Source organism: Monodelphis domestica, chromosome 2 (genome assembly GCF_027887165.1).
Source record: "Monodelphis domestica isolate mMonDom1 chromosome 2, mMonDom1.pri, whole genome shotgun sequence".
Classification (NCBI taxonomy): domain Eukaryota; kingdom Metazoa; phylum Chordata; class Mammalia; order Didelphimorphia; family Didelphidae; genus Monodelphis; species Monodelphis domestica.
The window spans coordinates 540,647,282-540,671,614 of record NC_077228.1 but is presented as its reverse complement, the minus strand read 5'-3'; the positions used below and the strand labels follow the sequence as shown (position 1 = coordinate 540,671,614).

At 42.2% G+C, this 24,333-nt stretch overlaps 1 long non-coding RNA gene across 1 annotated transcript in view; it reads right to left on the bottom strand.

The window, feature by feature from the left end:
- Positions 1-24,333, bottom strand: part of LOC103104369 (uncharacterized) — a 30,333-nt gene that overhangs the window by 5,694 nt on the left and 306 nt on the right. The window lies entirely within an intron of this gene.

The window sequence follows — 24,333 nt, the reverse complement described above, 5'->3', positions numbered from 1 at the left end:
AAGGGCTTAGGATGAGAGTCAGAGGAGAAAAAAGTGGAGAGACCTATTGCAGACTGCCTTTTCAAGGAGTTCAGTCACAGGGGGCACAGGAGGTCTAGGAGGAGAGTATTTTTCTCCCTACACTTCAGCCATCTTTCCCAGAAATACTTTTCATGAACAATCATGGTAATTCAGGCAGGACATGGGCTACAAGGGGCAACAGTATACAAGAACTTTCCCCTCACCTAGGGACTACCAAATCCATAAAGCTACTCTAAAACCGAATACAGGCTTTGTTTTATAACAGGGAACATTTTGAATGAAGGTGGACACTTTCACGTTGCATGTATATCGTTTAATAACTTTCCTCACTTCGAGGAAATGAAATGAAAACTGTAGAAGTCTTCATTAGAAAAGAGGCTCATTGTGAAAGGAACTATAACTCGGTGTGTGTGTGTGTGTGTGTGTGTGTGTGTGTGTAAGAGAGAGACAGAGACAGAGAGGCAGAGAAAGGAACCTTCCTGTTCTCTCCCTGGCTCCAGAGGAGTCCTCTCAAAAACTAAGACGGAGAGAACCCGCCTATTTCAGCCCACCTTCGCAGACCTCATCCACCCCCCACAACCACAAGAAGTGGTTTTCTGTGCTAACAATATAGTATGAAACCAAATTCTGCCTTTTTGTGAAATTTGATCTTAAAATAGTATCTCCAACTGTACAGTCACCATAAGTACAGCGCTCATGAACATCCCCCAGTTCACTTCCAGCACCTTTGGTTTTCTGGGCCTCGTCTGTTTTGGCATCTCCATCTTCTACCGCGTGGTTGCCATCTTTCCTGGGTCAGTCTTTCCCTTTTCCCCTTTGAGTAATTTCTCTTTCCTTTGTAGGTGCCCCTTGGGGATTTGGGGGAGCTGGGTTAGCAGGCAGCCAGGCTAATTTCTTTTGGGTTCATCCCTAGCTTTGGTCTAATTTCCTTTAGCATCTTCTTCAGCCCTTCTCTTGGACGTGGTGGTGACAATAGCCAATGAGAGTGGTTGTAGTAGCCTCCAGTCTGGGGATCTCTGTACTCTCTTCCCTTAAGAGGATGCTATCTTTAAAATACCTTGCAAGTGGGGTATCTAGATGTCTCAGTGGGTTGAGAGTCCAGCCTGGAGAGAGGAGGTCCTGGGTTCAAATAAGTCACTTGCCTCCAGCTGCTTTTGCCATTCTCCTGCCCTGGAACTGACCTTTAGTATTGGTTCTCATATGACATGATAATGTATGTACAACTTGGATGCTATTGGTGGCCTTCTTGGAGAGGAGGGGGAGGGAGGGAAAATGTTTATTCGTTTTTTGTTGACCAGGAGTGGCTTGAAAAGAAGTCGGGTTAATAATAATCATATCAAAAAGGAAGAAAAAGCAAACTGAGAAACCACTTCAAAATACAAATGGAGCAAAAGAACATGCAGAAGGGACCCAAACAAGCAAAGCAGGCTGCATTGGTGGGCTTTAAAGCTGTAGGTAATAGAGCGTCCCATCTCCTGGGAGTCTTCTCTTTTCTGTTCCTTGAACGTGGAAGCTTTCGTTCATGTGTGTCAAGTTTAGAGTAATAACCGGGTTCTTTAAAGGATCTTGTCTGAGAGCTACTATGTTAGAGCACAAGGAAAGGAATGCATCCTGAGCCCCTCTCCCCAAAGCAAGGAGCCCGGAAGGGGCCCCAAGGCCATTCAGAGAAAAGCTTTGCAAATAGCTATACGGAGTAGAGCCCGACATTCTGCATGGCCCTCTCCCTCTGGTCTGCATTGTACATGGACACGTTTGGTTTGGGGCTTTTTCTGCCTGTCCTTCTGGCTCTGTCCCTGTCTAGAATTCATTAAGTTCAGGATTTTTTAAAGTTAAGAAGTAGGTAACCTCCAGAGCACCAAATGCGACAGAATTTAAACTTTTAATTTAATTTAATTTATTTTAATTTAAACTTTTTAATTTAAAATAAAATTGCAAGCCGGGAGTTTCAAAGGAGCCAGGTTTAAAGAGCCAGGCCTAAGACGTTGCCTGGAAGGAGGGGACAGAGAGGCATCAGTTGGAAAGGGGGGCAGAGCGAGGGCCAGAACAGCAGGGAGAGCTCAGGGGAAAATGTCCTGGAGCAAATGTATTACAGCAAACTGCGGATAAACACCCAAAGTCACTGTGACCTTTAAGGGAGTCAGCCTGTGTTGAAATCCAGGATCCTTGGCGTACATTTAGTGCACGCCACACTGTCAGCAACAAGATGCCCTCCCAGCCAGAGGGTAGAGAGCCCGGAGCTTCCTGAAGAACATGACTTGGAAGGATCAAGCTAAGGGAAGTGTCGGTCCTGACGCTTAAAAAGAGGCCAAGTGGGAAATGAGGAAAAATGAAAAAACTGGGTGAAGGGCGCTTCAAAGGGAAAGTGAATCAACTCTTGGTCAATAAGCATTTAGTAATCACCTACTATGTGCGAGGCACTGTGGGGGTTTTTTTAATTAACTTCTTTGTTCATTATATTAAAATTCCCAGGTATCTCCCTCCCTTCCTCCTCTCCCTACACTAGGACAGGAAGAATTTGCCAAAAAGGTCTCTGCATGGGTACATTTTTGTCCTCGTGTTTCTGTTTAGTAGCCCCTTCTCTGGAGATGGACACGCACAAGTCATTCTTCAAACAATATTCCTGTTGCTGCTTCTGCTCTTCTCACTCTTCATAGTTTCATGGAGGCCTTTCCATGGTTTTCTCCAATTAACCTGCCCATCATTTCTTATGGCGTAGTAGTGTTCCAATACAATCACATGCCACAACCTGTTCAGCCATTCCCCAGGCACTGGGAATACAAGGAAAAGCAAGCGAAAGATGGTCAGTCTCTGCCCCGGAATTGGGAGCCCAATCAGAGCCCAATATCCAAACACCTGTGCAATCAAGCTATAAACAGAATGAATTGCACAAAATCAACAGGTAAGGAACTAGCAGTAAGGCAAATGGAGGACGGCTCCTTGTAGAAGATGGGAAAAAGGAAGCCAAGGAAGCCAGGAGATGAAGAGGAAGGAGGAGACTATTCTAGGGGAGGGGGGCAACCAGTGAAAATGCCAAGTCTAGAGATAGGGGTTCTTGTGTGAAGAAGGATAAGGACACCAATGCCACTGGACTGTTCTTTCTGTGCAGGTTAGAAGGGGAGGAGGAAGGTAGGAGGGAGCCAAGCTCTGCATGTCTAGCAGAGGATTCTCTATTTAATGATGGAGATGATAAGGGGACCTTAGAATAGATTGGATTGGACAGGCCTCTGCTGAGACTAGGACTTTAGAGTAACCAATTCAACAACTGGATAGAGGATGGATTGGCATGGAGAGAGACTGCACCAGGGTGGAAGCAAGACTTGGCAACTCATTGGCTAATGGAGTGAAAAAGAATGTGGAGTCCAAGTTGACACGTAGGTTGCAAGCCACGTTTCTAAGGGTCTGATGGTGCACTCCACATTAATAGGGAAGTGATAAAGAGGGAAGGTTGGTGGGCAGAAGGGGGAAGAATTCAGTTTGAGGCATGCTATATTTAAGAGGTCTACACTTACTCTTCACGTCACATTTATCTATGAGGCTCAGTTTCCTCACTTGCAGATGGGTATAAGAATTCTTACTGTAATGCACAGGTTTGTTGAGTTCTTGGATGTAAACCTCAAAGCATTACAGAAAGTAGAGTGCTGATTCTTCCACTGTACAGCCTGCTTGCTCATGACTTGCCTTCTCCACAGAATCTGCCCAACAGCACATGATCCCTCCCTATGGTGGCCAAGGTGCACCCTGAGGGCCCTCTTGCTTCCTGCAATGATTATGCTCCTGAAAAATCTCTACGTAAATTCAGTGGCTTCAGGAAGCTCCCTGCTTAAAGGAATTGAATTTTATTGGAATCGTTTATTTGTATGTGGATTATTATCTCTGTCAGGGCTTTCTTGGAGTTGGGTAATTCCTAAAGTCAGCCATACCTGTAACTAAATAAAGATTTTCAATAAAAAAGAGAGTTACAAAGTACAGTGAAGAAAACATGGGGGACCTGCGTAAGACCTGGGTTTGAATCCTCGCCCTGCCACTTCAACCAATAAACATATGGTAGGCACCAAATACTGAGTTCAAGTGTCCTGTTAGCATATCCCAAGTTTTCAGGGTCTCCAGGGCTAATCTGCTTCTCATTTGAAACTACTCATTGGCAATTCCTGTTATTGGTCTCAGTCCCAGACCACATCATCCAGCCAGAGACTAAAATTTGTTTGAATCCCATCAACAGTATCCAGGAGCAACACTGGACAAAGCAGCATCCACACTTTCTGCCCCCAAAGCTCCCCCTTCCCTAAACAGACAAATCTGCCTTTGGCCAATCATGCAAAATGATCTTCCTTCTCATCTTTGGTTTTTCCTCTTTTCAACAATCTCATTCCACAGACCTTTATAAAGCACCTACTAGGTGCCAAGCATTGTCTCAGAAGATGAGGGAGGTAAAGAAATGGAATTACTGTAGTCATTGACTGGACTAGATATCCTCTGAAGTTCCTTTCAATTAGGTGGCACAACAAACAGAGTGCCAAGCCTAGTGTCAAGAAGACCTGAGCTGAAATCAAGCCTCAAACATTTCCTAGTTGCATGACCTCCAGCAAGTCACTTAACCTGTTTGCCTCAGTTTCCTCATAATAAAATGGGGATAACAATAGGACTTACTTATTTCCCAGAACTGTTTCAAGGATCAAATGAGACCATAGTAAAGCTCTTAGTGCAAGTGTGGTAAACTAGTAAACTCTATGAAAACATTATTCTTCTTGTTATTCTGAGACATGCCCTCTGTCTTTGAGGAATTACATTCTAATGGGGAATCGGGAAGACATGATGCTTAAATAGACGGAATATGCAAGGGGCATAATTTGAGCTGGAGGCAAACTTGGTATAACAAGGATTGGTGCACCCTATGCAGTGGGTCTGAGTGAGTCCAACTTCCAGTTTGACAGATTGCCTTCATACTCAAACTCTCCACTCTTTCTACTTTTCCTTTTCTGGACAATGGTGTGATCATTCTTCCAGTCACATATGCCATCCTTGAGGCCTCTTTCTCCATTCCCAGTTGGTCGCCAAGTCCTGCCGTTCTGTCCTTTGACTATCTCATATATGCCCCTTTTCTTCCTCTGATGCCATCACTACATCCCTGGGCTCTCATCACTTCCATCCTGGACTATGGGAATAGGCTTTTAGTCTCCCTGTCCCAATTCTCTCCCCACTCCGATCCACCTTTTGCTCAGCTGTCCAATTTGTCTTCTTAAAGCACAGGTCCGATCTTGTCACACTTCTACCCAATGAGCTCCAGTGGCTCCCTAACACTTCCAGGAAGGAATAGAAAACCTCTGGCTTTTAAATCCCTTTGTAACCTGGCCTTTCCTACCTTGTAAGTCTTCTTCCTCTTTTAAAAAACCCTTTCTTCTCATCTTAGAATCGTAGTTAAGTATTTGTTCTGAGGCAAAAAAGCAATAAGGGCTAGGCAACTGTGATTAAGTGTTTTGCTCCATCATATAGGAAGTGCCTGAGGCAAGATTTGAACCCAGGACCTCCTTTATCTAGGGTTGGCGCTCTATTCACTGAGCTACCTACCTGTCCCATAAGTCTTCTTAAACATTATTATGCCAACCCCTAATGTAATTCACAATTCAAGAATATTAGCTGGCCTCTCTGCTATCTCTCTCAACTACAAACATTTTTGCTATCTGCCTCTCATGTCTGCAGCTTTCTTCCTCATCATCTCTCCCTCCTGGATTCTGATTTCCTCCAAGTTGCAGATAAAATGCCACCTTCTCCAAGAAGCCTCTTCTGTGTGACTTTTTTGCTAGTGCCTTCCCTCGGAAACTCTCTCCAATGTCTCCGGTCTATATTCGGTCTGCACATAGCAATTTGCATGTTGTCTCCCTCATTAGATTGGCAGTTCCTTGAGGGCGAGGACTGTTGTTGAATTTCCTTTCTATCCCCAGTGTGCTTAGCCCAGTCCCCAATCCTATAGATGAGATATACCCAATCATAATAGATGATCGACTGTTGAACCTGGCCCTGGAAGTGTTCTTAGAAAGAGAACAGAATAATCCCATTGGGGTCCCACTGAAAACGTCTCCCCAGTCTGGCTTCTATAACTACACAGGTGTTTTATTTCCTAGAATCTGAGATCAAAGAGAACCTTCTGGAGCTGCATGGCTGCTGTTTCCATTTCTCCAGAGAAATCATGAAGTAACAGTCAATTAAGAGCAGAAAGAATTTGACAGACAAAAGATCAGAAATCACGCATTCCTCTGAAATACGGGACTGTCATCAAAAAACATAAATTCTCCATCCTGAAGTCGTCTGTGTTGGAATAAAAAGGATTAAGGGCAGCCCGTTTGCCTGACTTTTCTCTTTCAACTTTGCAAGTCCCGACCTCTTCCTTTAAACCAATAAGGCATGGAGAAACATCTTTCACCTGCTTCTCCGGGAAGAAGCTAAGCCAGAAGCTTGCCCCCAACCAGAGCAGCGAACCAAGCAAGGCAAGTTATTGCCACGGGGTGCTGATGGACTTGGAGAACCGGGTGGACACATTCCTCCTGGAGGAAGGGGAGCTCTTCTGAAAAAGAATGTCTCCCAGGATCGCTGGGAGTCAACACCCCAGATACGCCCATAATCCTTGTGCCGTTTGTGGGAAATGGGCAGTAAATGGATCTGATCTTATCGTTCCCGTAAATAACTCTAACTGGCCTTAAAGGTAAAGGAAAAGGAAAGTGTGTCCAGACTTATGTCATAGATCGATCAAAGATTTTAAGACTAATAAACTAAAAAGCAGACAATCACCTGGCACTACATCGGCGCTGTATCTATTATTTCATTTCACAGTAGACCTCTGAGGAATGCAGCGGAGTTGTGACTGTTTCAATTTTGGGCATTAGGAAAATGTCTCCAAAACTTGCCCAAGTGAGTGGCAAAGATGATATTCAAGCTATGAACGTTACATTATGTCCAATGTTGTCACCTATGATAGTTCTCTCTTCATTTGAAGCCAAATCCCCATTCCATGTCACATCTCCCATGGGGATGAGATTCCAGACAGGATTCCTTTACATTAGATGAGGGGATGCCAAGGGAATCCGTAATCTTGCATGTGTTCGTAGCATCACTGCCCTGGGAAGAAGTGATTGCTGGGCTCATGTTATTAGCCAGAGGCCAGAGTGAGGTCATACACTGTTTAACAGCTGGAAGTCCCCAATAAGTGACCTCTTCTGGCTAGACATTTCCACTTCCATGAAGTGAGCTTCGTATAATTTGGCCGTGAATTCAAGCTCTTTAGCAGTCTGTTTGCTTTTCCATGGAAATCTCTGTTCATTGATGTCCCTCCTACATCCATTTCTATTTTCCTACTTCCACAAATGGAGGGAGAATTGAATATATCTTTCATAGCCACAAAGCATAAGATCCTAGAATTGGAGACGGAAGGGACATTAAAAGTCATCTAGAGGAGAGGAAAGCTGGGAAAGTCAGAGATGAGGACATATAGAGGCATTTAGACACGGGAGGCAACGGGCAGTGGCAAGAAAGTATGGGATAATCCCAACTGGGTCAGATGGGCTGGAATGAAAACCTTTGAAGGTGAAAAATTTGAAATGAGACTGGAGAGGAATATTGGAGTCAAATTGTCAAAGATCTTAAATGCTAGATGAAGAGTTCATATTTTATCATAAAAATAAGGAAAAACTAAGAGGGTTTTTATCTAAAGAGGGACATGTTCAGATTAGGGTCCTGGAAATAAAATTTTGTCAGATTAATGGAGAATAGATTGGAGAGGGAAAAGCCTGAAAAATAGAAACCCAAAGAGGTGATCATTGTGAGAGCCCAGGAAGGATGGGGGTGAAGGCTTGAAATAAAATGGTGGTCATACGAGTAGAAGAAAGAGAGTAGATTCCAGAGGTATTATGGAGCTAGAATAGACAAGAATATTCAACATCAGAATCTCAGAAATGAAAAATTGTAAAGACATTGGAAGCTATCTATTGTACACAATATTTGAACAAGAATCCCTTCTACCATGTAACTGACCAATGCTCATCCAATGTTTGTTTGAGAACCCCCAGCAAAGGGGAATTTGCTTCCTGCTGAGGCATCACAGTTTATGCCTGGATCTCTTTAACTCTTAGAGTTGGGAACAGAGGATTTCCTGACATTGGGACAAAATTCTTTTGCTATTTCCACCCATTTTTAATTAATTCTTTTAAAATTGTTTTTTATTTTAAAAATATTTTTCCATGTTTACATATTTTATTTTCTTTCCTTCCCCTCTTTCCTCCCCCCTCCTGGATCCAATAAGCACATCCACTGGGTTACACAAATGTTATCAATTATATGAATTTCCATATTATTCATTTTCTCAATAGAGTAATCTTTTAAAACCAAACCCAAATCATATACTCATATAAACAAATGATAGTCATTTGTTTTTCTTCTATATTTCTACTCCCACAATTCTTTCTCTCTATGTGGATAACATTCTTTCTCATAAGTCCCTTGGGATTGTCTTGTATTAGCAAAGTCCATTATATTGTATTGCTCCATAATGTTTCACTTTCTGTGTATAATGTTCTCTTGGTTCTGTTCATTTCACTCTGCATCAGTTCCTGGAGATTCTTCCAGTTCATATAGAAATCCTTCAGTTCACCATTCCTCACAGCACAGTAGTATTCCACCATCACTACAGTTTATTCAGCCATTCCCCAATTGACATACACATCCTCATTTTCCAATTTTTTGCCAACATAAAGAGCACGGCTATGAATATTTTTGTACATATATTTTTCATTATTATCTCTTTAGGGTATAAACCTAGCAATGGTATGGCTTCATCAAAGGACAAGCAGTCTCTTAAAGCCCTTTGGGCATAATTCCAAATTGCCTCCCAGAATGGTCGGATCAATTCACAACTCCACCAGCAATGCATTAGTGTCCCCATTTTGCCACAATCCCTCCAACATTTATTATTTTCCTTTATTGTCCTATTAGCCAATCTGCTGGGTATAAGTTGGTACCTGAGTGTTGTTTTGATTTGCGTTTCTCTAATTATGAGAGATTTAGAACACTTTTTCATGTGCTTATTGATAGTTTTGATTTTCTTTATCTTAAAACTGCCTGTTCATGTACCTTGACCATTCATCAATTGTAGAATGACTTGATTTTTTTTTGTACAATTATCTTAACTCCTTATAAATTTGAGAAATTAGACCTTTGTCAGAGGTTTTTGTTATATTTTTCCAAATTTGTTGTTTTCCTTACAATTTTGGTTGCATTGGTATTGTTTGTACAAAACCTTTTTAATTTGCTGTAATCAAATTTTCAAATCAAATCAAAAGTCAAAATTTATTTTATATTTTGTAATATTCTCTATCTCTTGCTTGGTCTTAAATTCTTTCTTTTCCCATAGATCTGACAGGTGTACTATTCTATGTTCACCTAATTTACTTGTAATTTCCCTCCTTATATTTGTCTTTTACCTATTCTGAATTTATCTTGGTGTAGGGCATTTTTAATTATTTCTGTCCCTTATGTCAGCAAACTAGTCAAATGCTTCTTCCTTGTAACAGTCCTTCAAGTATTTGAAGTCAACTGTCATGTCCTGAACCTCCCCCAAACTCTTCTAGGTTAAATATTCCCAATTCCTTCAGTCAATCCTCATATGGACATATATCTTGACCTTTCAACTTCTTGGTCTCCCTCTTCTAGATAATCTCCAGTTCATTAAAGTGCCCTTCCTAAAACAGAGTCTGGAAATGAAGAAAGCACGCCGATGGGGTTTGCTGAGGAAAGAAGGCAAAAGGATTCTCTTTTCCTTATTCTTAGAAGTAGGTCTCTTTCCATGTAGGTCAAGAGAGTACTAACTTTCTTTGTCTTCTGATCTCTCCATCTCCTCCTATTGAATGTACCATCCACTAATTCTGGGGTGATAGATTCAATATGTTGGGATTTTTTTTTGAAGTGGGGAAGGGAAAGTGAGCAAAGGAAAAGAATCAGAGGCAAATTCAAGGTCTTCAGTCTGGCTGATTGGAAAGAAGGAAATGAGCAGTTATTGAACACCTACCAAGTGCCCCCACTCTGCTTAAGTGTTTTTCAAATATCTTATCCAATATTCACAAGTCTGGGAGGTAGGTACTATTATTATCCCCATTTTCTAGTTGAGAAAACTGAGCCAGGCCAGGGTTAAGTAATTTTGATGTGTGTTGAAATGTCCTACAAGCCCTGCCAAACAACTGTACAGAACCAAAGAACACGGAAATAGTAACTAGTTGATTAGTGTGTTGCTTAGATTCACAATTATGCAAAAATTCCTCACATCAATCTTTAGACACAACCTAGGTTCTTGGTTGGGGTCTCTGAAGGCAAACATGGTTGGTTTAGTTCCCTAATCTCTCAGGACTAGATTCCAGCCGCGCTCAGTCTCCACACTCATTGTCTTCCTTAGGTCTGTGCAGAATCAGGCAAAAATGATCTATTGTTGCTCCAGGTATTTACCATATATCATTAGCATCTCTTTTATCTTGCAGTTTGCTCCTCTCAAGTGAACAGAGTGAACCATGGGTAAAGTCTCACAGACCAAAGTGGACCGTGGATAAAATGACATCAGTTCCTTAGACACAGGGCAACAACTGCCCAAATGACCCCTTCCTGAGAAACTAATCAAGACAAAAGGCATTCCTGAGAACCCCTATCCTCCACCTCCCCTCTCTGCGTGTGTCTCTCTCTTTCTTGTACCTCTTTACCTTAATTACTTACTATACCAATGACTCTGTTACTATATTAACTTACAATAAAACATGTTGCATTGAAATGGAGTCAGATTGAGCCATCAAACAATTCTTTGGATGAGACCCAATTAGCATGGTGCCCATCATTGCTGGACTCAGATGAGATCCAGTCACATTAACCACATCAATTAGGCCAGGGTCACCCAGCTAGTGAGTGTCTAAGACCAGATTTGGACTTAAGTCTTCCTGAACCCAGACCTAGCACGCTACCCACTGAGTCACCAAGTTGCCTCTTGGGTGTTCTTAACAGAAATAGGGAACTTGAGAGGAGAGGCATGTTTAAGGGAAGGGCTAGGACTTTAGTTTTGAATGTGTTCAAGTTGATGTACAAGGACTTATTTGGGAAGAGATGGTCAGCAGACAATTTTAGTCATTCAGTCCATAAACATTCATAAAGCTCCTAATAGGTTCTAGGCACGTATATATTCAAACACCATTGGAATAGATGTGATCATTGAACCCATTTGACAGTAGATGGGATGACCAAAGAGAGAAGAGAAGAGAAGAGAAGAGAAGAGAAGAGAAGAGAAGAGAAGAGAAGAGAAGAGAAGAGAAGAGAAGAGAAGAGAAGAGAAGAGAAGAGAAGAGAAGAGAAGAGAAGAGAAGAGAAGAGAAGAGAAGAGGTCCAACAAAAGACTCTTGGGGTCCCCCACACAAAAGTAGGAGGTCGTTGAATGATGTCCCAAACAAGGAGACGAAGCAGGAGCAGTGAGACAGGTAGGAGGAAAACCAGGAAAGAACAGTGCCAAGAAAAGCCAAGGAGAAGAGACTCTTCTGAAGGAGGATGTGGTCATTAGAATGAAAGATTGTGTAGAGGTCAAAGAAGGTGAAAACTGAGAAAAATCCGTCCGATTAAGAATCCAATGAATCACTGGCAGTCTTAGAGAGGGAAGTTGTAGTGGAATGGTGGGGTCTGAAATAAGACTTCAAGGAATGGGAAATGAGTGGGAGGTGAGAGATAGGAGTTTGCTTGTGAAAGGCAGGCAGAGGATAATAGCCTAGGGGATGGCCAATGAAGATTTAAGGATGGGGCAAACCCAACGCAGGCCTTTTTGCAGGGCCATATAAAGAAATACCTTTTCCAAGTCGGGGCCCCATATTCTGGGATGAAACTTGGGAAGCAAGTTCTGAGGAGGAATCCAGACACAAGCAGCCTTGCTGACAATCCAGGCTAACCTTGGCTGGAAGCCTCTCTCTCTGGATTAGGATCTAATTCAGTCAAGGCTGGGGTTAGGCTGACTCCTGGGGACAACTCCAAGAAGGGGGTCAGTGAATGTGAGGGAAAGTTAGATCAAGGACTGGCTCTTATTGGCTTTTCCATGGAAGATCAGGGCTAACTCCTCCTCTAATCAGTATAACTCTGCTAGGGTTCTTTCTATTTCCTGGTCTGTTTGTTGTTTTAAGCCCTTATTTCCTTATAATTAAAAAAAAATCACAATGTTTATTTCAAAAAGAACATAAGCGAGAAGGAAGCAGTCAGAAATGCATAGCCTTTCAGAGCCAGAAAGAACCTTAGAGGTCATCTCTTTCAACTCTCTCTTTTTATAGTTGGTGAAACTGAGACCAAGAGATGGAAATGTTTGGCCTATTGGGATTCCAATGGAGACCTTCTGACTTCCAAGTCTTTCCACTCAAGCATTAGCTTCTATCTCTATTCCTATCTGCAGAAGAGCTGTGTGAAAGGACAATGAAAGGGAATTGTGGGTGGGCATGGACCTGGGCTCTATAGTGCCAAGTCAGAGAAAGTGAAAACCCTGGAAGTGAGCACCAGGAAAGCCAAAGAAGTCCCCCACCCTTGCAGCCCTCTGGGACCAGTCATCTGAGCTCTATAGAATTTGTGAATTCTGCAAACAAGTCAGGTCAAAACAAGGCTTATTTGCTAAGTGTCTCCTTTATGCCAAGTACAGAATGAGAACATGGGGGAAGATAACATGCCAAGGGCTATATAGAAGCAAGCTAAATGGTCTTGAAGGTAGAGTAATGGCAGAGGGAAGGCACTAAGATTAAGGAAGACAGAGAAAGGCATCTTGTTAAAGGTGAGACTAACTGAGACCTGAAGGAATGGAGGGAAGCCAGGCACAGAGATGAGGAGGGAGGGAGATTGGGGGCAAACACAACATTCAAGCCTTGTGCCTGACCTTGTAATCCCTCACTTTGTGCTTCAGTTCCCTCTCCTCTGACTTTGGACCAGGTCCTGCTGCAGCTCTGAGGTTGCCCTGCCCCTCCACTGCTCTTTAGCAAACCAAGTTGGGCCAGGTTCTCATTGCACAACCCCCTAAAATCAGCCACGAGAACAAATATGAAACATATTTTCTATTCCTTCGAGTCCTGCATCCACAAAAGTTTCAATTTCTCATCACAGCAGGAGTTTGCTGGACTGGTAGAGTTCAAGGAAGGCTAGGGATTCCAGGATTAAAGAAATGTTGGAGGAGCCATTTTAATTACTCCATTTTTAGGGGAAATGAACAGTAATTAAAGTGAATTTTTCCCCAAAGGAAAGGGCAACTGTGTAATACGACTCCTGCAAATGAATATTGGAAAGCATCTACAATGACCATTAACAAAAGCAGACCTGAATAAGACCTGATCTGGAGTTCTTCCAGAACTTAAGAGCCCAGAGACACTTAAGGAGTGGGAGGATTTTACAAGGACTAATGATGAGTTCATTCCTTGTGATTTCTCACATTTCTGTTGTTTCTGGGTGACCTAAAGATTCATGGGATTCTAGATCTAGAGCTGGAAGTAAATTCAGAGGCCATCTAACACAACCCCCTCTTTTTTCTAGACTAATGTAATAATGGAAGTAAAATATTAAACGCAACATTAATTTTTAAAGGATCGTGGTCGCCATTTATATAATTAATTCTCTTAATTAAGTTTTCATCAAAACAGAGATAAAGTAAAAAGAGGGAAATGTAGGAAGGAGACAGAAACTATCACCTAGCTAAAATACCCTAAGCCAAATCAAGAAGCAAAATCCAAATCTCGACAAGCCACTTAAGTCCCCAAAAGCCCTGAAGCACACAGCAGGCACCAGAGCTCCCACTCAAGCCTGTGTTCTACCCAAGTGCCAACCCAGAGAGCACTCTGCATTCCACAAAGTAGGCACCCAAAATGGGATGCCCTGTATGAGGAGCTTGGGGAGGATAAGCCTGGAAAGTGGATTCTATCTACACACTAGGCTACTTATACACAGAGAGACTGAGTGACTTGTCCCAGTTCCCACAGATATTGACTATTAGAAATGAGATTTGTCAGTGACTTTGTTCTCATCAGTAAAGACCTTCCTTCCACTGCAGATTGCCACTCACCCATGCCTTCTCATGATTGGTCATTGTTCAGCTCTCTAGAAGATCCACCCAAAATCTTTAAGTATCTTTTAAAATCCTTACCTTCCATCTTAGAATTGATACTGTTTCAGTTCTAAGGTAGAAGAGCGATAAGAGCTAGAGAGTTGGGGTTAAGTGACTTGTCCAAAGACATGCAGTTAAGAAGTGTCTGAGGTCAGATTTTAACCCAGGACCTCCCATCTCTAGCTGATGGCTTTCTATCCACTGAGCCATCTGACTGCCCCAATCTTTAAATATCTTGTGGATAGCAATGTGACATTTAAATAATCTTTTTATTATTCCTCTCACTTCATAACTGACACCCCGCTTCCTAAATTATGCATTCAATGCTACTTCTTGTGTATGTGTCATCATTGGCATGAAGAATATTGTTTCCATGATGAAGCAAAGGGATCTGCAAATTGCTGACTATAAAACTGTGTTTGTATAATCCAGGCAAGTAGTTTCATTTTTTGTGGGGGAACATGGCTCCAGAATTGTCTATATCTTTTTTTCTTTACCCATATGTATGACTTACCATCCTCCAGGCAGGGGACAGGGGTCAGGGAGCAGAGAGTTGCTGCAATTTAATCCAGATTCTCTGACCACCATGTAGAGGAAAGACCTTTTTGTACCTAGGAATCATCCTTGAGTTTCCATCCTTCCTGGCATACATGTCAGAATTTCAAAGTTCAGAGAGTATAGAGAGATTATCAGAGACTACAAGCACATAGAGGGGAAGCTGGAATGGCAGCTATCCACCCAGGATGTAAGGCTCAATCTCCTAATTCAATACCACACCTCTGAAAGTATCTGGGAAGGGGCTGCAGGAAGGGAGAAAAGGGTGACTATGTCTGCAATTCCCACTTCTTACCTTGTAGGGATGTTCACGTGTCTATTTATATTATTTGTTTTAGCTAATAAATTGCATGACCTTTCATGGTGATCTTGTCAAATTTCTGATTTAGAAGTGGAAAAGGAAAAACTAGCTAATGGGGGAAGACTTTCCTTAGATTTACATAGATGTAGAATGAACCACAGAGAAAGTTTCTGTAATTTTGGTTATTCTAGAGCATCCAGTGAGGGAGGAGAGAGAGAAAAACAGATATAGACAGAGAGTTAATAGAGAAGAAACAGTATCAAAGAGTGGTGAGATATTTATCATTTCTAAGTTGACCTTAGACATACCTGCAAACACCATTTATGCATTACATGCTTCCACACCACAGCTATCCATCTATCCACCAATGCATCCATCCATCTGTCTATCCATCCATCCATCCATCTATCCATCTATTTACCTATCTATCCATCCATCCATTTTTCCATCCATCCATCCATCCATCCATCCATCCATCCATTTTTCCATCCATCCATCCATCCATCCATCCATCCATCCATCCATCTATCTACCTATCTATCTATCCATCCATCCATTTTCCATCCATCCATCCATCCATCCATCCATCCATCCATCTATCTACCTATCTAACTATCCATCCATCCATTTTTCTATCTATCCATCCATCTATCCATCAATCTATCTATCCATTCATCTATCTTCATATGTATTTGTTTATCTATTTGCATATATGTACTAAATAATGTAAACTACACACTAAATATCACATATACCACATACCAAGTAGTTACAATTAGTGGATTAGCAACAATGTGGGCAAATTGCCATGTAACCCCCCCCCCCATTTTAACATGTATAATCAGGAAAACAAACGCAACTACATACCCCTTTCTATGCCACATAGCAGCTGCTATTACAAGGTTATTAGCTGAGGTTGGACAGCAACCCCAAAATGCATAAGTGATAACTTAAAGGGAGCCTGTGAGAAAGTCTATCCAGGACCATATAGATCTTCTTCTAAACTTCCTTCTCATCTCTTCCTGTTTATTTTTTCTTTTACCTTAAAAATTCCTTATTTTTAAAAATGTTTGTCACTCCTTTCTTCCCTTTCTTTCTAGTAAACTATACCAACCTTCCTGCTTTCCATTCCCAAATAAGTTTTTCCTCTTAAAACCTACATATGGCCTTAGAAAACAAATCTAGTCATTGATCATATCTAAGAATGTCTCACTCTGCACCTCTAGTCAACCACTCTGGCAAGAAGTGGGAAGCATGATTTAGTATCAGTTTTGTAGAGTCATGATTGGTCACTGGGGTCAGAATGAGCCAATCAGCAGTCAACAGACGATGGCTTCAGGGCCAAATCCCACCTGTTATTTGTTTTGGTACAGCCAGAGAGTTAAGAATGGTTTCCACATTTTTAAATACAAAAATATTTTTTTTTCAAAACACAAAAGCCATTCTTAAGTTAAAAGACTAAAACAAACAAACAAAAACAGGCAGTGGGTGGTTTTCTGACCCTTCGAGTAGATTATTGTTTTTATGTTTTTCATGTTAAATTTAAAATTATTGAATTATAAAGTTATTATCTTTGTCTAGATTGTTCTCATGGTTCTGTTCACTTTACTCTGCATCAGGTCATACGAGTCCTTTGGGGTTTCCCTGAACCTGTCCCAAGTTATTCCTCTCTTAAAATAGCTGAAGGTATTAGATTTCTTGGCCTCTGTGTCCAATTATTTGCTCCTTTTATATTACTTTTAATAGTTATAAATTTTACTATACAAAATGAAAATTTGATGTATGCCTCACATTTTTTTAAATGTTATATAGATATGTAATGTAACAGAAATACATCCCCTATTATATATACCTATGTGTGTATATATATTATCTAAGCACATATTCAGGGGTATTCACAACCTAGTCTATTTAGTACCCCTTAACTATTTAAACAGCTGAACACAGCCAATGTAGAGTATTGCTGTGATAGAAAGCATCATTTCACTTGGTCCATATTATATATTCTTCAAAGTAAAGAAGTTAATGACATTCTGGGTTCTTCAATTTCAGATTCGTCCCTATATTTTAGCAGCTACAACTTGTGCTCTAAAAGATTATTTTCAAGAGATTATTTCATTGGGAAAGTCTTTGCATTACTTATGCAAATAGCTAATTCCACTTTCAGAAATATTTATAAACTGAGCCGTTTCCCACAATATGAGGGTGTAGAAGAAAATGACTAAAAACTACTGATATCAAACTGGGCACAGAAATCTCCCATGACTCATTTGTTTTTAGTCTGACCACAGAAGAAATTAAGCCAACTTGACCAAAAAATCGAGTCATTCTAGAGCTTCAATATTCAAGTCAATCCAAGTGGTTTTCCTCCTGATTCATTCTAGCATCGATTTTCTTCTCAACCAGAATGAACCGTAGACTCACTACCAGAAAAAGTAGTCCTCGTGTCTTCTAACATTTTAGCACTCATTGCTCCCTTCCACTTCACACAAACGCCACCGCCATGTCTCTTAGTACTCTTGCAATGGATGGGGACCCAGTCTTGAAGAGTGGACACCTCCAATTTGGTTTCTTCTGGAACTCGTTACTGCAATAACAAATTGCTCATGGAAAGCCCGAGTGCTGTGGAGAGCTGGATGGGTTCCAGAAGCTAATCTTTCCTTTTACCTCATCTGTTAGTTCAGATGGCTACTGGACACAAGCTCAATGAATTCACCCAAAGTCTTTTCCATTGCTGTTAAATCAGTGAGTTCACCCCTTATCTTCTTTTGCTGCAATGCCAACGGGTCAAATTCAATACATTGATCTTTTCTTGTGTGCGGTCAATTCAACCTAGAACACTGGTACTCTCACACCCTCTTTATTGCCATGCTCCCAGTGTTGCTTAGACTTCAGGAGCAGGTTTGATGAGGTCCATAAATTTACTCTTCAATTAAACTACAGATCTGCCCCCAGTGAGGTCCTGCCACTCAGTGCTTTTTCAATGATCATTAATTGTATGTTCTTGTCCCAAGTAGTCCTTATTTTTGATATCAGAAGGCTCATCATACAGAACAGCAGATGGGAAGTTAGGCTTATGGATACCCGATTCCTCTGGGTGTCATGGGCATAAAGTCAGAGGTCCTGGCCCTCAGACCCCGCCCTCCCAAGGGACTAGCAGTTTAGCTCTTCATCCTCCTTCTGGCTCTAGGGTGGCCCTGGATTTGGCCCATTTAAGAAGCTGGCATCAACCTCCATCTCCCTGATCTTGTAAACCACCGAACCCCACAGATTACTGTCAGACTAACTGCTCTCTGCCCGTGCTTGCCTTCCATCATGGTTGTGGCATTTATTTTTTAAACCCAAGTATAAGAGTTATATTTTTCCTTATCACATTTCAACTTACTGAATTCAACCCAATATTCCAGGCAAGAAGGTAAGTCAAAGGAATGTGTATTCATTGAGCACCTATTGTGTACCAGGGACTGTGCCCAGCACCAGGAATAAAAACTGTAAACAAACAGGAAAGAAAGATAGTCCCTGCCCGAGAATAGTTTATAATCTGACAGGAGACTACAACTCACAAATCAGGGGAGGGGAGGGGAAGGACAGGAGAGATACGTATATGATATTGAAGCCCAGCAATTAGGAGCAGAACCTATGATGACTGTTGGGCAGGCTGGGCCCCTCCCCAAAAGGGAGGCTCACCAGTGGAATAAGGGACCAGTTTAGGAGAAGGATGTTCCCAGGTAAGAAAGCTACAGGCGCTAAAGAAAGTTCCAACGTTCAACGGCAGCTGAGACATGGTGGCAAAGTCTTGAAAGTCAAGAGTAGATCTGGGAAGGGAATATTGGTTTTGTCATCGTGTGACATCTCCAAATCTGACTCCGAGATTAAACGATGTGTTGATGTCACTCAGCTGGTAAACAATGGAGCTGGGATTCTAGTCTCCATCTTCAGAACCTGGGTCTATCAGCTCTGAGCTTGTCCTATTCACAATGAGTTCTTGACCTCCTGCCTGCAATAATGTCATGGCTTCCGCAATCCTCAATTCCTCAAACCGAGGAAGCTTCCATCAGCATTAAGGACTGCACAAGGGCAATCTATAGCCCCCTAATAGATATCCCATCTCCTGGTGTGCTCAGAATAAGGAAAAAAATGCAGAAAGAATCCACGTCTGAATGGTGGTTGTCTGGATCCTAGAAGCAGGTCATAGCATCTTCTTTTCCCTTTGGCACTACCTGGATAGCGCTGGGAGTCTAGGTGCTGCTCTGTCTCCTTTGGTAAAGAGAAGAGGACAAAAGGGGGCAATCACAGTTCACTCCCACACCTTTGGGGGATCTGTTGGGAGGGGCTGATGCTGTGTTGTTTTAGACTTTTTTCTTTTTCATTTCTTACTAGTCACCCTGGGGCCATTACAGTTTGATGACCAGAGGAAACGCCAATATGCATTTACAATAAAAATAAGACCTGGGATTTGCTTTCTCTACTGGCAGGGGAAGACGCTGAAACTTCTTTGGTGAGTGATGGAGTTGGATAGAATACAAGAATTTGATCTCCTCACTCTGGGTGGTTAAAGGAACAGTGATTAATTTTATAGGCAGATATGTTTATGGGGACTTAGTGTGTCCGGTTAGCTACACAGCACATTTGTGTGTGTGTGTGTGTGTGTGTGTTTCCTCCCATTGACGTGGTATTTCTGGATATTTCCAGTCATAAAGGCCTTTCATGTGAGAGAGAGAATGTTATTGACCTGGTCATGGACTCTGTGGGAGCTTTTACCCCAACTCGTTGCAGTAAGTCCTTCTTGGTATCTTCCATAGACCTAGCAATGTCCTTGGTGCAAGAAAGATAGAAAGAAATGAGAGTGCAATGTGGGACCTCATTTGTGGGCCAGGATCATGCCCTAAAGCACTGTTTCTGAGAAGGGTCCTGCAAACTAATGTTCTAGATTGTTCCTGGAGTACTTTGGCAATGTGAGGTTGGTTGTTCCATGTAAAACTAGAAGAAACTCTAAAGATGATTAGATCTTACATTTTATTATGTCTAATACCCTCATTTTACAGGGTAGGAAACCACGGTCTTGAAGAGGAAGGTCTTTGAATTCAGAAGTCTTGGGTTCAAATCCCAACCTTGTTACTTAGGACCTTGGACAAGACACTTCACTGCCCTTTTCAGTCAGTATATCTATAAAATGAGGGGATTTTACTCAATAAAGACTTTGTGTCTTCCAGATCTAAATCTAGGAGCCTACGATTCTGGGAAGTGATTTGCCCAATGTTTTTGCCACACAAACAGAACAGTGAGTAAGCTCTAGATCCTTTGATGTCCCATCCAGTAACATTTCAACACACACGACTGCTGGAGCAAAGCCAAGGTTTTGTGGGTGGGCTTTTGTTTTCCCATGATGCCTCACACCTCCAAGTTGGTGGTCTCCCTCCCTGTAAAACAAAAGAAGCTCCTGAGCCCCACAAGTCCTAAAACATTGGATATCAAGAAGCCAGTAGTCCTACCCTAAAAACCCAAGCAAGAATCAAGTCCTTTCTAGAGCACTGTCCAAATGAGGGCCTGCCTTTCGCTGGAAGCCAAGAGAAATTCAACTTGCAAACTAGGTAATTTGTAGAAGAACTGATTCCATAGAGAGCATAAAGAGGTCTTGGTGCTAAGATTGGGGTTCCCTTCCCAAAGAGCTGCCAGAAGGGGCTTTGTCTAGTCAGACACTTATTAAATACTTCCTTTGTATCAGACTTTGTGCCAAGCACTGAAGATACAACAGGAATGTGCTTTCTTCCTATCAGGCTTCAGAATAAACAAAGCATCCTGACTTTGGAGTAGACAGTTCCATAAGCATATGTTGCCAAAGTCACTGGCTCCAGGACCAGCCTACTGACAAACTGGGATGACTTGAGCTCACTCTCTTCCCTTCTGTCCATTCTCACTGTGACCCTTCTGTCATGACAGATTGAGGGAATGAGAAACCCTTTGATTTCTTCTTTGTCTTGACCCAAAAAATTAACAACCCACTTCCCAGACCCTCAACAAGTCCTGTTGCCTTAGAATGGCGAAGCTCATACTTCTTCTAGGGCCAAACGTGAGCATGACTGTCTGCATGTGTGTGTAGGTGTGTGTTCTGTGGGTGAGTGTGAGAGAGTGTGAGGGGGTATGTGAATATGTTTGTGCATAGTTAATCCATCTGAGCAGTAGCCCTTAGCCCCCTGCCTCTCCTCATAGCTGGCCTTGGACCAGAAAGAGCCAAATTCAAGTTCTACGTATGACTCACTGATTTGTCACCTACATTGAAGCTCACATTTCCATTTTGCTTTAATAAAAATTAAAAAAATTCTTTACAGAGAATTTATGAAGAAGGGAATAGTAGTACATTATTCCCTTTTTACAGATGAGGAAACTGAGGCTCTGAGAATTTCAAACTTGTCCCAGATATATACATTTGAGTGAGATGGAGGAGGGGGAGGAGAAAGAGAAGGAGGAAGATGATTGACCTCATGACCTTGAGAGTGTCACAGCACTTGTCATGGCATCAGGTAGTTAAATATCACCAAATGCTTTCTCCTCTCCCTCCTCCCTTCTCTTCCCTCCCTCCTTTCCCATCATCTCCTGTTAAATGTCTACAATTCAGAGAAGGTGCTAATTCCCATCAGCAGAGTATGTTTTCTCATCCAGAAGTGCCTCAGACCAGTGAAATTATCCTCTTAGCGTTAGGAAATGTTCAAGGCGTTGAAGCTACAAAGAGAAGCTGCCCCTGCCCTCTGGAAGCTTGCATTTTACCAGAGAAGAGGCGATGTGCAGGTCTAGACCAAATAAATGGAGGCAGGAGTTCAGCAGTCAAGGGGCCAACAGCCTCACTTGGCAGATGAGATATGGAGGGAGGGAAGGATTCTAAATGGCAGAGATGACAAAGGAGGGCAGTCCAGGCATGAGAAACAGCCTGGGCAAAGGCATGGAAGAGTCTAGGAAGATTAGCAAGAAGGTTGGCCAGGCTGAACTATAGAGCTCCTGGAGGGGAGTAATGTGCCGTGGCCATGGGAAGGGGCGTTGAGTCATACTGTGAAGATAAACTCCCTTTTTCTCAGGCTCCGTCACACTCCATCAGTTCTAGCACCCAGTAGGCTACAAACTCAGTGTGACAGTTTCCCATTGAGCAGATGCTGGACTGCATGCAGAAGAAAATTCTGTTTAATGTAAATATCTCGGATAATTAGTGGGGAGATATTTCAAGAGGCTCTAAGGGAAGCAGTTGAAAGGTAAATGGCTTTAATAATGGCATATTTTTAAAAAAAGTTTCTCCCAACGTAAAAGCCCCATGGGTTAGCCAGCTCAAAGCACTTAGCACTAGGAAGTAAAAGCTCAGGAAGGCATATTCCAGGCATCAGCTTGTGCCTTGCAGGAGACTTTCCTGTAGAGGAAACTTTCTCAGGGTGATCTTGTTCTCTTGTTTTTCAGCAGAGCTAACGACTCGAGCAGCTAAATTTGTTTCTCTGAACCAGGACTCACTGATTTGTCACTTACATTGAAGCTCACATTTTCATTTTGCTTTAATAAAAATTAAAAAAATGTTCTTTACAGAGAATTTATGAAGAAAGGAATAGTAGTACATTATTCCCTTTTTACAGATGAGGAAACTGAGGCTCTGAGAATTCCAAACTTGTTCAAGATGTATACATTTGAGAGAGATGGAGGAGGGGGAGAAGGAGAAAGAGAAGGAGGAAGATGAGGAGGAGAAGGAGGAGGAGGAGGAGAAGGAGGAGAAGAAGAAGAAAGAGCAGAAGGAGGAGGAGGAAGAGAAGAAGGAGCAGAAGGAGGAGCAGAAGGAGGAGAAGGAGAAGAAGAACAAGAACAAGAAGAAGAACAAGAACAAGAAAAAGAAGAACAAGAACAAGAAGAAGGAGGAGGAGGAGGAGAACAAGAACAAGAACAAGAACAAGAACAAGAAGAAGGAGGAGAACAAGAACAAGAACAAGAACAAGAACAAGAAGAAGGAGGAGGAGGAGAACAAGAACAAGAACAAGAACAAGAAGAAAAGGAGGAGGAACCTAAAGAAGAGATGAAGGAGGAGGAGGAAGAGGAGGAGACAGATTTATACTGGGTGTAGGAGAGGAAGGGAGGGAAGGGGAGGATAGAGAGGAGAAAGCAAACAGGGTGAGGACACAATGTAGGGTTATTACTCTAGGTGTATCCTTTCTCTGTCTTGTCTCTCCAAGTCTCTTGTTGGACGTCACTTGCTCTCTCTCCATTTCTCCATATAGAGTCACCATATATTTCTTCTTATGGTGCTTGAAAGTTAGCACTGAGAGAGCTCTACTCTTCATTAAAGATCTCATGGAAGCCACCACTTCTGAGGAATGGATGTTTCCCAATGAAAGGAACTTCCCTCAGGTGAATAGAGGGGGGAAAAGATTGACTCAACAAAGACATCAACAACCAAGCCAGTAATAACAATAACTCATTATTTCATTATTCATTCAGTGAGAATCTTTTCAGTGCTCACTGAGCACTGGGGCTCTACTAACCACAGGGGACACAAAGAGAAAGATGAAACCAGCCCACCCTCAAGGAGCTGACATTCTATTGGGGGGAAGCAATACAGACACAGAAAATGAAACACTAAATCCATAGCAAGGACTTTCTGCAAGAGGAGAGCATTCTATGCCCTTAGGGCTCACCTGGCTCTCACATTCCTTTCTTAAACAGCATTTATTAAGCCTAGGGACTCCTAAGAACGTCATTTCTTATCAAGAGCTTTGCTATATATCATGGAAGCAGATCCAGGCCACAAGACCGTTGGTCACTTTTGTTATTCGGTATCATAATTATGTATGGAGGTCTTTATTTCTCCCTCTAGAACATGAAGTCCACAAGGACAGGGTCAGGTCTTATTTAATCCCGTAGCATCTGTGTCACAACCTAGTAGCACAGGGCTTTGTATTCGGCCAACGGTTAAGAAATAACAACTAGCATGTACATAGTTCTTAAAGTCGTTGGAACTGCCTTATGCATCTTATTTGATCACTACAATATACCTGAGCCCCAAGTCCCTTTATGATTCCCACTTAACAGCTGAGAAAACTGAGGCTGAGAGACGGAGAAGCTGAAGCTGACTGGCCCTGGGATCACTGGTCCTTTGCCTCAGCCTGGCCCTTTTTGAGGATGTTTTGGCTCATAAAGAGCTGTGATTTCAGCCTCCACCAACACTCCGTTTATTCTCTCGACAGTACTCCCCTGACTCCCTACCCCAGTCACACAGGACTGGCCAGCAAGGAAGACTGCCCGGCTCTGTTTGGGGCTGTTCCTCCGCCAGTCTCCCTCGTTTTCTGATGGCAGCCCCATTTGG